This window comes from Rhinolophus ferrumequinum, chromosome 20 (genome assembly GCF_004115265.2).
Source record: "Rhinolophus ferrumequinum isolate MPI-CBG mRhiFer1 chromosome 20, mRhiFer1_v1.p, whole genome shotgun sequence".
NCBI lineage: Eukaryota > Metazoa > Chordata > Mammalia > Chiroptera > Rhinolophidae > Rhinolophus > Rhinolophus ferrumequinum.
In genome coordinates, this window is record NC_046303.1 from 3,918,256 (window position 1) to 3,930,122 (window position 11,867).

An 11,867-nucleotide genomic window follows, 5' to 3' on the forward strand; every position below is an offset into this window, starting at 1 on the left:
GTCCTTGGCTTATCTTTTCTCAATTTTCATAGAAAGCTTTCTATGAAAATTGAGAAATTTTGATTAAAAATTGAGGGAAGCACAGATGAAAAACCATAGCAACAAAATAAAATAGCAATCAATTCGTAAACACCGAGCAAATTTCCCACAAAGGCATGTAGTTCAGGCATTCATGTTCCAGTCAGAGACACGTGTTCAAAGCCAAGACTGGGCCATGTTTCTGGATGAAACTGCACCTCACATGGTGGGACAGGGGTGGGGCAGTAAAGTCTGAGAAAGTGGGCTGATAAAGAGGGTTAAGCTACCCTGCTACCCTGCTTCTGTTTGTCACACCTCCTCAAAATTTTCAAATTTTAGGTATTTAAAAGGATATCCGTCCCAATTACTGCAGTCTAGCCATAGACAACATGTAAATGAATACATCTGGTTGTGTTCCATTAAAACTGATTCACAAAATAGTCCCACCTGGAATTTGCCAACTCCACTGTTGAGCAATAAATTGGAGACCAATGTAATGAAATAAAGATATGCCTAAGCATAGGGAAAAATAATTGTTTTCTTTCCATATAATATGATTTTATATAGAGAAAACCCAAGAAAATCTCTAGAAATAAAAACAATTTTAAGTAACTAGAGTTAGGTAAAATTACTAAATGTACTTTCGGAAACAAAAATTAACGTTGTAACCAAGAACACAAATGGGGCAATGTTACCATTTTGAGTAGCAAACACACTCTAAGATTTTGAGGAATGAAACCAATAAATGAAGTTAAAGAATATTGTGGAGAAAAATGTGAAATGTTATTTAAAGCTATAAAAGAAAACTAACTAAAGGGAGGTAAAGTCTGTCCACGGAGGGAAAAAATGTATACATAGCAGAGTTAAATTCATTTTAAAAAGTACTTAAAATTCAACCAGACTTTGAGAGCTTTTTTTTCACATAACTTTACAAACCAATTTGGATATTGTTAAGCATGAAGTATAATCAAAAACATTAAAGAAAAATAAAGAAAAAATTTGAATTGTAAGATATCAAGACTGTAAAAATAAGTGGCCTAGTTTTGATACAGAAATGTAAAAACAGACAAATTACAACTATTGAGCCCAGGAACACCCAACATCAATATGAGAACTTGAAACATGATAGAGGATAATTTGTAATGAACAGAAAAATGATAAACCGTGATAAAAAAAAAAGTTAAATCCTTGACAGAATATATTGAAAATATAAAAGGGAATACTATAGAACAGTTTCCTTGGGGCTTTTTGCCTGTTTGTATGTTTGTTTATATTAAAAGGATTTTGAAAATCTATGTACTACCTTGGATGTTCTTCCTGTAGGAAATGATATGACTTCAGGCAATGCTTTTAGAAAGTCACAAAAGATGAAATTTCCAACCTGATTAAACATTTAAAAATAAAACTATTACATTGTTCTTTGAAATCTTTCCAGAAGAATCTAAATACTACAGTGATTTGTTACTCTTTATAATGCTCAAGCATTTCCTTACAAGTCAGAAATTTTACATTGTATCTTTTCTCCTCTAATGCAATTCCATTACATTTTCCCCACAGAATTTTATCAACATATAATGTATTTTATACTTGAAATTATTTTAATAATCACTCCATCATGTCTCTACTAAAAAGTTATATACGAAAGTAGATTTTTTTTAAAGTCTCTATAATTGTATGTTTCCAAGTTAATAGTGTGGATTGATTTATTACAATGACTAGTATTCAAAAGTGAATAAACTCTAGAAATGTATTATGCATTTTAATAAGTCTTAAGCATAAAAAATGGAAACATTGTTTAACTTTATGTGCATGTTAAAATGAGCAAAACCATGCCTGAGTATCAGTTGCGTTCCTGTGCCTCTGAGTGAGTACTACTTGCTGCTTGAAGGAGTCAGAGTTCAGCACCGTTACTCTACAGGCACCTTGCTATGTTCATGCAAATTAATAGACAAGCAGGTGAGGAGTCTTGTCATTTGATTCTTTGAATTCCTTCTGAGTCATATGTCAAAAACAACAGAGTGGTTTATCATCAGTCATTTTTTTAGTGTGGACATAGCTGACACCTTGATTAATTCCTTCTCAATGTGTTGAAAGCAAACATAAAATAAAATAAAATAAAACTAACGATTCAAAAGAGTATTAATTCTACAGTCATGTAGAATTCTTTTGTGAAATAGAAAGAAGGTGATTGACAGAGGGACACCTGGACCCTAACCAAAGACTTACTCCAGCAGGATTACTTTTAGAAAGGACACATACTGATGCTAAGGATCCAGAAACACCACTTTTTTTGTATAATATCTACAAAGCACAGTTTGAACACTGCTGCTAGAGACCTTCTAAAATGATGGAACAGGACTACAAGACTTGTCATGCATAGATCTCAAAAAAAAGGTGTTATTTTTGTCAAATTGCAAGATATGGATGCAATGTACTGTCATACCTTTCAGAAATTTTCAAAACAGATAATATGTTACACACAGACACCCATACATACATGCATATATATGATATAAAATTATATTACATATGAGGTAACATTATAAAAGTGTGCAAGAGAAGTCTACCTACAAGTTTCAGAAATTTGATTGCCTATGATGATGGTTCAGGTGATTTCTACTCTATCATTAAATTTATATATCATCTAAAAGGAAATACAGTGTGAAGTATGAAGAAAGGAAGGAAGGAAGGAAGGAAAGAAGGAAGGAAAGAAGAAGGGAGAGACGGAGGGAGGGAGGAGAAAGGAAAGACTAAGCCATAGAGGAGGGGTTGATTTTAAAATATTTTCAACAAATAAATTTAAAAATAACATATGACATCCTAAGAAAAAAATAGATATATATTACACATCAGATACACTAGATATATGCAAAAAATATAGAAGACAAGGAAAGGCTAAATGTGATACCAGACATGAACATTAAGGCTAATATTAATATGTGTTATACTGCATGTTCATAAAAAGTAGAAAATTCAAAGATAATCAGAATGGAAAAGAATATGATTTGTTTGCTTATTTGTTTAAAGTTGCAAAGTCACAGATGACCAAAGAACAAAGATCTTTCCCACATAAACACGTACTTAGAATTTTCCTACAGAATAATTAAATTGTCACGTACAACCTCAGCTCCTTGTACTAATTCCACATTTAAGTGTTGTAACAGTATTTTTATCTGTATTACAAAGCATTATTTGAATAGTATATGTACAAAATATTTAATCATTTGTACTATGGTCAAAACTGGATAGGAACTGGACAAATATTTTAGTAAGAAAAATGATAGCAGAAGAGCTGGCATACATATAACTTTGACCTTTGAAATATCCAGAGAGATATTTGAAAGCTCATTCCTTTAAGAGCCTCTGAGAAGATGGGTTTGCCTGACTAATTCTTGTTCCCTATTGTGTCTGTGTACTGTTAACTATTTTTCCCAGAATAAAAACAATCACCAAGGTTATTGGTTATGCTAGACTGGAGAAAATAAGGCCATTAAAGATAACCAACTGTTTCTTTGTATTTCTGTGAGTAGGAGGGGGTGGGAGCCCAGCTTCAGCTTTGGGTGGATTAAATGCTTTAAGCCTCATTTCATAAACAGGGGCAGATTATTCTCATAAAGGCTGAAATAAAATTCATAAACATAAATGAGCGGCTGGTTTACAAATTTTCACAGTCCGATCGCTCTCCAATTTTACTAAATGTAGGAGGAACTCAAGGCTCAGACTTTGTACTAACTACGTGTGTTCAGAAAACTATGAGGATGGCTTATGTGATCAGGAAAGAAAGACATACACCCTCTCTCGAACTAAATGTTGTGTATATTATTGAGGAAGTCATTCATATTATTTCCATACTCAACTAGTTCCTCAGATCATAAAATAAGTAAATAAATAAATATAACATTTGGAAACTTTGTTTGGGTAACAGCTGAGTCTCCCTTAGAGAACAGAAAACAACTTTGATGTTAAATCACTTTTCAGATGCTGTCAGTATTCAAAAGGGACTTTTTCTATTCCTCAAATTCTTTATTACACAATAAGCTCCAAAGAATGGGACTGGTATAGAATCTCCTGCTACAACATTGGGTTTCAAGTTCATGTGAGGTTGAGGTACATTCACAGAACTACATAATAACTTCAAATACATCACTGTTTGACAACTTTACTGTGCATGGTTTTAGTGGTAACAGCTCTGTTAAATTTCCGGGATTATAATTTGGCCAATATGCTGTATCTATATAAAAGTAGAGTGCAGCAATAAATTTTATTATGACCATAACTATGGATTGCTTTATACACATTCTACCTCTAGGAAATTTGGTCCCCATGAGAAATGTCTGAAATTTATTTTTCATCACATAACATCATGTATTGAAAGTACTAATTAGAAAATCAATGAATAGTATAGCATTTGTATGTATTTATTATTTTATTTGGGGTTGTTCCTTCATCCATTAATCATGCCAGTTGGCTAGAAGGGTGAGTATGGGATGGTCTGCAAAGTTGAAATGGCTGTTGAAAAGTGTAAATCAGTTTGTAGAGGCAAGAAGAGGTTAGATCCAGGTGCAATGAAAGAATCACTGTCACTCCTATTTATACTTCTTGAAGTTGAGTGGTTATTCCATTTGTGAACCTGACTTGGAAATTACAGAGAATTTACTGTTTAGTTGGGTGTCTGAGCTCAGGAAAAATAAGTCAATTAATAAACAATCTCACAGAAATATGAGATGTGGTCCCAGTTATGACTGAACTACAAAGTCCATAGTGCCTATGGGACTTGACAGTCTGCAGAGATGGTTAACGTAAGCACAGGTAACAGAAAGAATACAGAACAGACTAGTTAAGAATTGAACCTGGGTTTGTAAATTTGGGCAGAATAGAGTTCTACTTTGAGTAATGACAGCAGACGTTATGTTGGATTAGCCCTCTCTCTAAGAGATAACAGTTGTACATTCTTGAAAATAACTACATGAAAGCACTGGAAAACAGACACATATAAAAACCAAAAGGGAGTACAAACTTAAATGAATGACACTGAGTGAGAATTATGTTTGTAGGGTTTTTCACCAGGCGGCACTTCCCAATTCCCCTAGTTGGATTAGCAAGGCAGTATATTAGAAATCTTAGTCTTACTGGCTTGAAAGTTCATAGAACAAAGATTGGGGAAGCCAGAATGGCAGGAAAATAACAGAAATTCCAAAAAGGATGGTGTCACAAAGGAAAGTCCAAAATACGCATATGAACCCCACCAAAATATTTGGCTGACTCCTAAACAGAACATATATTGGAATAAAAAAAACTGAAGTGACTTGGCTTCACAGAAGAGATAGACTTTGGATTTATAGTCGAACCAAATTAATTGCCTGCTAGAACAACAACCAACACTCTTCAATAGAAAAAAGTGAAATTCATAGTCTCTACAATATTTAACCCACAGTGTTCAGTATATAGTACAAATCAACGGATAAGTGAAGAATATGGAAAATATGACCAATATCAAAAGAAAAAGCAGCCAATATAAATCAAACACTACATGACCTAGATGTTGAAATAAGCAAAAAAGAATGCTTAAAATGCTACTGATAGTATAAGTTTTTTCGTCTTTTTGGTTTTTGTTTTTTGTTTTAATGTATGGATATGAATAATGAACACAGGGAAGTCAACAGAAAAATATAAACTATAAAAAAATGGTACATTTAGAACTTAAAAGTAAAATATCTGAAATGATAAACTTACTAGACAAACAACATCATATTGGAGATGGAAGAAGAAAAGGTTAGTGAACCTGAAGAAATGTTCATAGAAATTAACCAATTTGAAAGAAGAGTGAAGACAACAGAGATATAATGATCTGTGCAAGAATATAAAGTGATCACATGACCTAACATACATGAAATAGTAATTGAAGACTCAATAGGAAAAGAAATACAAAATTAGTCAGAAAAATTATTGCACTGATAATTGCAGAAGAATTCCAAAATTTGTTGGGAAACCTCAAACTACAGGCACACATAGCTGAATAAACCCCAAGGATGATAAGTGGAAAGAAAAACCACACCTAAATACAACTGTCAAAAAGGCTCAAAAGATGTGCTGAATAAACAGAACTCTACAGCTTTAAGATTTTTTTCATTCTAATAAAATGGTGTGCTAGCTAAGTCCAAGCAGACTGTGATGGTTGAAGCATGCCTATTGTAATCAGTAGAGTAACAACTAAAAAATTCTAAGTGATACAGCAAAAGTATATGTGTTAAGTAAACTATCTGAGGCCAAAGAAAGAATCATCAGAAACAGTTAATAACACTGCCTGACACTCCTAACAGAGTCAGGGATACTCTCTGGTCCTGTCAACCAGACTGACAAAATTTGTAATTTCTGGGCCTTAATTGGTAGACTTATAGAGACAGGAAAACATTGGCCATTATAAGGAGAATAATCAATCAATCAAAATTAGCCAGAACTGACATTGATGACAGAATTAGAAAAGAGAACATTAAAAGTATTATAACTGTATTTTTTTATGTTCAAAAGCTTTGTAGAGATATGGGGATATTTTTTAAAAGAACCAAATTAAACTTCTAGAGATAAAAATTAAAATGTCTGAAATGAAAAATCCACTGGATGGGATTAATGGCACATTAGACATGGAAGAAGAAAACACTGATGAACTCAAAAGTACAGAAATAGAAACTATCCAAAATGAAATGCAGAAAAAAATGAAATCATGTACATCAGTGAGCTCTGGGACAAGTTCACATGTTCTAATATTCGATGGCTAGAATCCCTGAGGAGGAGAGGTAGAAAAGTATTTGAAGAAATAACAGCCTAAAACTTTCCAAACTGAATGAAAACTATAAGCCACATATCCAAGATGCTCAATGAATGCCAATTTTAAGAAACGAAGAAATCTATACCAGGAAAGATCCAAGATGGTGGGGTAGATAAACATTATGCCTGCATCCTTCCATGAACACATTAAAATTACAGCTAAATTATAGAACAATCATCCTGGAGAACCATCTGAAGTATAGCTGAACAGAAGTCTTATAACTAAAAATATACAAAAGAACGTGGAGACTGGTGGAAGGAGTGGAGATGCTGAACGGGCCCCCATGGGAGCTGTGGTGGCTGAGAACCAGAAGGGATATCTCTGCTGCAGAGGTTCCCTCCAGAGGAGTGAAGCACCCCAGCCCCCACACCAGACTCCCAGCCCAGAGTACTGGTGCCAGGAAGAGGAGCCCCTATAACATCTGGCTGTGAAAAACAGTGGGGATTCTGACCATTTGGGTGGATGGAAGGCTGTAGGAAACCTAAATGTCCTGTTAAAGGGCTGCACACAGACTCCCTAGCTCTCAGGCTCTCACCTTAGGCTTCAGTGGAGGGATGGTGACTTGCGGGGGATGTCAGAGGCATCTGGGGGTCAGACTGAGATGTGTTGCTGCAATGGGAGAGCTGGAGGACAGTCACCATTTTCCCTGTGAGGAATCCTTCTCCCATGCAGCCAGGCGGCAGGCACCATCTTTCCTGTGTTAAGCCTGCCCCCACAGGCCAAATCTGAATCTGATTGGTCTGGTGAGCTCCACAACTCCACTCTGCTGACTCACTGGGAACCCACCCTAACCAACTATCCCAATGCCAGAGGCATTTTCTCCATGACCAGCCAGTCTTACCTGCATTGCACTTTTTCTTGGAAAACTATCGGAGTCCTGTAGGCCCCAGGCAGGCAGTGACTGGCCTCAGTGTGCTCTAACACTTTTGCTGAGTTGCTCCAAGCTCAGCACAGGCACCAAACCAGAGTCAATATTAACCTGTTGACCACAACTCTTCCCAGTCTAGTGATGCCCTGAGATCCTCCCTCATCCAACTCAAATACTGCAGGAGGCTCTATCAGGTACTGAACCTTAAGGGAGCCAGCAGGTGGCAGCAGGCCTCAGGGTGTCCTGGCTTTTTGCAGAGCTACCTACCCCAGGCCTTGTACTCGTGGCAGACATCATTGGTTCACAGCGTGGCCTCTTCCACGTGCCTCCAGGCAGCACACAACTGCGGATCACTTTGTATCTCCTACCAGGTAGCCTCCAGCTGGTCACCGGCTTCTGAGTATCCTGGGCCTGCACTGGAGCTCCCCCCGAGAAGCCCAAGAACCAACATACTTGGAGGTTGGCTTCACACCACAGCAGAGTACCACCCAATTAGCCCCAGAAGAGGACTAGTAGATATTGCTGTTTTCTTAGACAAGAAGAGTTTTATTTGTTCAGCTGCCACAGAGCCCTGCTGAGACTACACCACTTCCCAAGACAAGAGAAATCTATGTGCACACTTTACTCAGAAACATAACATGACACACAGGGAATGTGTCACTTGGCCTAACTTTCCGCTTGCTTAATCCACTGTAATTTTGGCTAATCACTCACTAAAGTAGTAGCAATGCAAAACCAAATTAATTAGTCTAATATCTAAGTCCACAAGATTAAGATGCTTATAATTGTGAAAGGATAAATAGGCATATTGTGTTAAATAAATATGCATGTGAATAAACAATGAATTCAAACAGGGGAAGATATTCAGGAAATTAAAAAATTCAGGATTTAAAATTTAATTATAAAGGAAGTGCATCTATTACTTTAAATAAAGAGCCCGGTCAAAAATAAATAAATAAATATAGGAAAGCATTCACTGCAAAGAAGGATTCACACACATACTTCACTATGAAGTATAAAAACTATAAAAACCGATACACATTATCACTCATTGGCCTCGTTCCTGCTTGTATGTCTATTAATTAAGGATTAATAAATGGTTAACAAAGGATTAAATGACTTAAAAAATTAAATAAGGATTAATAAAGGATTAAACGACTAAAATTTAAATAAATAATAAAATGGTCTTAACACTATAAACTTATAATTACAATTTCAGCTCTGTGCTCAATGTCGCCATGTGAACTTACCGATTTTTCTAGTAAATCCCACTATCTTCAATGACTACTGTATAATTTAACACAAATGCCCTGCACCCCTTTCTTCGGAAGACTGTCTTGCCTATACTTCATAGAAAATCAGAAAATATAAGTCAGGATCTCCCTCGTCTTCTGGTCACTATGTTTCCAAAACTTACATGGTTATTTCTCCTCCACTCCTCATGTAGAGAATTTATACACCCTGGAAGAGAAGAGCCTCAATCTGTCAAGGACCAGAGCATCCCCTACGCCCCAGCCCATGTGTGCAGCATCCTTCCGCCATCCACTTTCTCACAGCTGAACTCACCTCCTGAGCATCCCATGTCCTCAAGAGCCAGAGAAGCAGGCAGGAGTGAGGAGTCAGAGAAAGCCCCTCAGGGGAGGAACAGGGCCTGGGACATGCCCAGCCTTCGCTGCTCAGAGCTCTCTGTCCAGACCACACCAGAGACCAACTGGAACCAAGTACTGAGAGGGATTTGGAAAATCCCAAGAAGCCGCTCCAAATCCTGGGACACCCCTGAGGTGCCCAGCCCAGAGTTCCCTTGCTTCGGTCTAAGAACTCGACTGTAAGAAAAACTAGTTCCTCTTTAACCAATACCAGAAGAAAGATTACATCATTTTCACATAAATCCTCATTTAAAATACCCTCAAATGCGGTCAATAAAAATCCCTAAAATATAGATTAAACTTTGGTAAATGGACAAAAATTGATGGTTGATACATTTGGGTATTGTTCTTGTTCAAACTGACATGAGTTGTGACAAATAATGGGCTGTTTGTATTATTGTGCAACCTGAAAGCAGCCTCCACAGACAATGGTTGTAACGGAAATGCGAATTGTTCTGAGCAGAGCACGTGTTAGAGTAAGTGTTCCACCTGCTGCACGCACTTCAAAGGACCGCATTTAGCTGGCTATGGATATACTAGGATGATTGTTTTCAAACAGAGTCATTAATGCTCAGACAAAGCCAAATAAAGAATTCTCCAATGATTTAGGCAAATGATGGGCCTCAACTGTGTGGTGCAGGCAAACACTAACGCCGGCAAAATTCACAGGTTAATTTCCCACTTTAAACAGGCAAAAAATAAATTGGAGAGAGAAGTAAAGCATGCAATATAAATAATTGAAAGACTAGGTGATATGAGTAGGATTTGATGTAGTTGACTGAAAAAAGATGTCCAAGGGGTGAACAGGAGGTCACTATTACTCTTTTCAAATATAATAAATGAGAGGAAATGCTCATTCCAGAGCATGTGTACCCGGAAATGATTTCCTTGGCAAGAGCATGTTTGTTCTGCACACGCGTTTCATTTTCTACACCAACCACAGCCGTATGTTGATCCAACAGTGTAAATCAGAGAAACAGAACACACATGTACACACACATGTGCACACACACAGTCACACACACATGTGAGCACACAAACACCCACCACGAACCTCAGGACACGAAGACCGAAGCTGGGCTTAGGTCAGCCGGGTAGAGCACTGAGATGGGCTGCCTCACAGAAGATCTGTGAACTTTGAGATTTTTTCCTAAAGGAATACAATCGCTACACAGGATACTTCAGAAAAGGAATATGGGGGTAGCGGGGAGGGCTTAGCTCAGTGCTTTTCTTTGAGGGTCAATGATATTATAGCATTTGCTCCCAGTTTTGTTAGCTGTATTAGTTTCCTGTGGTTGCTACAACAAATTACCGTAAACTTGAAGGTTTAAAACAAATGCCTTCTCTCAGAGTCCTGGAGGGCAGCAGTCCACAGTGTATTACTGGTTCACTGGTTTACAATCAAGCTCCCTTCAGAACCTCACTCTCTCCGGAGGGGCTTGCCATTCCAGTTTTGATGGTGGCCACATCCCTTCACATGTGACTATATCGCTCCAGCCTTCAGAACCAATATTCGTCAAACTTCTTTCTGTTCCACGTTCACATCACTGTCTCCTCTGTGTGTGTCTGTACATAAAATCTCCCTCTGCCTTCCTCTTACAAGAACACAAACGATTGCATTTAGCGCTCCCTCAGATAATCTAGGATAATCTCCCATCTCGAGATCAATAAATTAATTACATCTGCAAACACTCCTCTCTTTTCTTGCTACACATGGTAACACTCACAGATTCTGAAGATTAAGAGGTGGGGATCTTTGGGAGGATATTTTTCACCCTGGCACACATGAGCCTAGGAGGGCTCCTTGTATCATAAGGAAGGTTTCAGGTAAACACACCTCACGATTTAATGATACATAGGCCAAGGGTCATACTAAGTGACTAGAGTACAACAAGTGACAAATGGGCCCTGGAATTAAATGATGTGCAGTATAGCAACACCGAAAGATCATCTATAGGTCTCCGTGGTTTTTCTTACAGAAGCAAAATTATAGTAGTTTGGAGAAAAGTATACACATGTGCATAAAAGAGCCTCCATATTGACAAGGTTAGGGTATTGTTTGTTTGCGTATATGTTTTTAAATAGGCTTTATTTTGTTAGAGTAGCTTTAACTACACAGCGAAAAGTGCAGAGAAGGTACAGAGAGTTCCCGTGCAGCCCGGCCTCCACACACACAGCCTGCCCCATTATCAACACCCAACACCAGAATGGTACATGTGACCACGAACCTACCTTGACAAGTCAATTTCACCTAACTCCCACAGTTTACACGAGGGTTCACCTTTGGTGTTGGACAGTCTATGGGTTTTGGCAAATGTATAATGATGTGTATCTACCAGCACGGTATCATACAGAATAGTTTCACTGCCCCCCAATTTTTTGTACTCTACCTTTTAATCCCTCCCTTCCCAACACCTGTCAACTACTGACATTTTTACTGTCTTCATACTTTTACCTTTTCCAAAATGGCAGATAGTTAGAATAATACAGCACGTAGCCTTTTCAGGTT